The sequence below is a fragment of the Cyprinodon variegatus genome, unplaced genomic scaffold (assembly GCF_000732505.1).
Source record: "Cyprinodon variegatus isolate N-32 unplaced genomic scaffold, C_variegatus-1.0 Scaffold36, whole genome shotgun sequence".
Lineage (NCBI taxonomy): Eukaryota > Metazoa > Chordata > Actinopteri > Cyprinodontiformes > Cyprinodontidae > Cyprinodon > Cyprinodon variegatus.
Window position 1 is genome coordinate 188113 of NW_015150489.1, and position 4189 is coordinate 192301.

Here is a 4189-nt window from a genome sequence, read left to right on the forward strand (position 1 = left end):
CCGCCCAGTAAACACAAAGCCAGGCAGAGGAGCTCCCATGCCAGAGGACAAAGAGAGCACATCCACTCAGTCACGGTCAGAGAAACAGGACCACACTGGAAAACAGGCCTCCATAAACCAACCTGTCCACCCTCCAATGACACTTCCACCTTCAACCAGCCACAGCCTCCACAAACAGGAACCCCAGCCCTCCTCCCAACACAAGCAGTGAGTCCTAGCAAGATCAGAGCTTCAGTCATCTGCATTTTTTCCCCACCAACCTTGAACTCACCTAATCACTCTCTCCTTTGTGCAGTCGCTCCTGGTTTCCTGGACGCAGGAACCCCCTCCCCAAGCTGATAACCTCTTTTCTTTCTCCTTGTTCAAAAATAAGAACAATAAACTTTAACACTTTGTGCCCACATGCAGAAACACTCACAGAGAGATTGTCAAAGTATTAGACCCATCATGACAGGTACTCACGCTAATAAAGTTAAAAAGTGTGCTCTGTCAAAGATCCTTATCCAGTTGTTTATTTCTTTTGTATTTTCACACTGATGCTTAATAAGTGCTTGCATGGGTTACTTTGCTAAATTACACTTTAAGCAAAACTGACGAGGACAAGACTTACTCTTTAAGTCACCCGTGCCACAAAACCGTCGGCTCTAATAATTTCACTAACTTTATACTACGGTAAATAACTGGTAAGGAACGTTAACCAGCTGGTCATGACGATACAGGTTTTCTGATATGAAAATGAACCAGACTTTTTAGTCTACAGTATGCATGACCAGCCAGGATGTCAGTTACTATGACAACCAGTTTCATCCTCTACCCCAAGTTTTATAATATGTTATCACTGTTATTAGGCTACAAAGTATGCATTCACTATAATAAAATGAAAAAATGCATTTCTACAAGTCTGCTAATATTAACAATATTAGCTTACAATAGCATAGTATTCACGCCAACTTGAAATGCTTTGTTGCTAAATTTACTGAATGGATTCTATACGGACCTTGTCCTGCTTCATTCATGTAATGTTGTCTTTTTGGACTTGTCTAGAAACTAAGAACTGCTCCAAATCATCCTCCATGGTTGTAGCTGACACACGGGTGTATTTTCCTCTGATAGCGGTGCACTTTGCGCCTCCACCGTCGTGTGTCTGTTTTATCCAGATCGCTGACATAGGAACGCAGAGCTTGTTGCTTGTAAAATGCTAACACCGTTTTTAGAACAGCACCATTCTTTCTCCATTTATCTTCACTCTCTATACCTCGGACTTCACCTCATTCTTCAGAAGTTCTCAGATGACTCGGCCATTGTGGGCTGTGTTGGAGGGAAACGAGCTGAAGTACCGGACGGTCATCATGAAGTTTGTGGACAGGTTTTAGAAGACCACCTGTGTTTAAACACCAGTAAGACCAAGAAGATGTTGATCGACTTCGGGAGAAGACCTTTGTGAACATCCAGGGGCAGGACATAGAAACTGGAGAGAGCTTCAAATAGGCCTACTTGGTGTTCATATCAATAAACGACTAGACTAATAACACTGACGCTGGAGTTGCATAAAATGATTCTGGAACGGTGAATCTGGGCCAATTTACGAGAAGTGAGCCCGGTTGGAAAGCAGCAACCTTCTGTAACTCAAAGCAACTTCTCCTGATCTGAGTGAGATTACAACTTCTTTCAAAATCTGTTGTCCTGTCTCATGGTTATTTAATACATATACATTATGAAGCGTTATTTAAAGAGTTTGTACCAAGTGATCTCTTTTCAGGAAAAAGAACTGGAGAGAGAAATCTTCAAGGTGTGAAAAACAGAGCTTCCATTTAACACATCAATTATAGTAGGCTAAATGGCAACAGTTTATTGCAATTGTAAATACACTTAAAGTAGATGTATTTTCACAAGGTTTCATCTAACACTATTTGTTGCTTTCACCCCCCCAAAATGTAAGTATATATATCATGCAAAAAAGAAGAATGCTGATCTCTGCTACAGGAAACTCCCATCTTTGCTGTTTGTGACCATGTCTCTCCACAGATGTCTCATTTAAAGTTCTAAACTGAACAATATGAACTTCAGATTAGAGGGAATATAAATATTGTTACCTTGTTCATTCTCTCATAAGATTTGATTTAAACAATTTGACTGTTAAAGGATAACTTCAATTAAAACCTTCAGAAGGGAAATGCTGTTCATTGATGTAGGCAGGAGACCCCCTGTAGCTGTCTGGCCTCTCTGTCCCAGCAGAAGCCTCTGACTGAAGACACTGCCGTTCAGCTGTCCTCTGAAGAAGGTGTCCATCAGGTTTTTCAATCTATGAAGAATTCTTCTTAGTTGATAATCTCCAGAGGTTCCAGAGGAGTTCCCAGAACAGAACAGGTCTTTATCAGTTTGTTAAGCTTTAAGTCATTTGCTCTGATGCTGTTACCCCAGACAATTATGGCAGAAGAGATCACATTTTCCCCAAGACTTTGAGAAGAAATGCAACATCTTGTTGGAAACACTGAAGACAGGTCATAGTTATGGGTCCAGCAATACTGATGCATCGGTGCATGCGTCGAACCCATAGAGCAAAACACTGTATCCGTGCGCGTCGTTTAAAGAAAGTCATGTGACCGATAGAGGAGTTGTTTCTAATTAACTGACACGCTTAACTGTGCTTAAAAAACGGATCTGTCAACATGATGCATCTGCTAAAAAAAAAAGTTACGGTTACGGTTTTTCATTAAAATGATCAAGAATTTTGGAGCAGCCTAAAGGGAATAGGGACGTTTCAGCCTGTCAGGGACCAAGCAGTAAGTCAAAGGGACGCAGGAGGTAATTAAAAAAATTTGGGATTTTTCACCACAAAAGAAGATGATCAAAATCCAAAACTATGCAAAAATCAGCTCACACATAAAAGAAGTCAACTGAAGACTTAACTTAGCAAGCAAAACAAACGTAATCAAGGAAAATGGACCTAACACAATGACACATGAGGGTAACATATATAGATAGGGGTTTGGCCAAACCAAAAAACAAAGACAGGGGAAAACAGATGGCTGACAATTTACTAAAGCAAATATTAAACTAACTCAACTACATTTTAAACTAATTTATTCATTTAAACTAATTAAATCCCCCCATAGTTCAGTGGTACATGGTAGGGTTTAAGGAGCCTCCTCAGCCCAAGCCTTTGCTTGATAGGAAAGATGCTCATCTCCCAGCATGGCAACTCAAAGGAAAGAACTGTTCAAAGAAAATACCTTCCATTGCTGATATGTGTGCACACCATAACAGCAGTGCAAGATAAACCAAATTACAAAATGAAAGAAATAAAAATTCTTTCATTTTTCCAACCCCCACACAGCTGGGTTTTTATTTTAATTTTCTCGTTGCGTCATCGTTTTCCTCTCAGTTATCACTCAACTTATCATTTAAAGTTTAATTAATTAAAATTAAATTAATTAAAGTTGATTTACTGTACTTAAAGTTGATATACTGTACTTATTGTTTTAAGGTGATTTAAAATCCTAGTCCTCAAGCATCCTCGCTCACATTTTCCTCCCGAATTTTTACTTTATTGGCTGCTTCTAAAAATATCAAAGATATTTTCGATTTAAACATAAATATGAAATAATACAACATAGTTAACAATTACTTAATTTTTTTTATAATTGTACTTGGTCATCAAATTCAGTTTAGGCTGTCAAATAAGCTGCCTGTAGTGTCTTTAAATGTCCAGCAGGTGTCAGTATTCCTAAAAACTTAAAGATGCCTCATTAACCCATCACTGATCTGAGATCAGTTTTGAGACTGAAGGATAAACTGATTATGTTGACTTTGATATAGACAATTGGTGATGCTTCAGCTGCCTTTTAGTTTCTGATAAAAAGCTGATCAGGCAGAATCTTGTAAATTACCTTTAAAAAATGTGCTTTTATTGCAGCATTTTATATTTTTTATGCTTTTTGCCATTGAATCTTGTAAAGATAATTTTTTTTCCCTCATCTGCTCTTGCAGAAGAGCAAATGGCTCAGAAACTATTTTATCAGGACTCTGTTTTTTGTTTGAAGTTTTATTTTTGCTCGTCTCTGTGACGTACAACCAAACCAAAAAGTTGATTTGTTGACCAGCAATCTCTGTTGCGTAGAAAAAAATAAAATAAGGCTTCCAGAGAACAAATGGATGCTTTTGAATGAGAAAAAGCAGAAAATTGAAA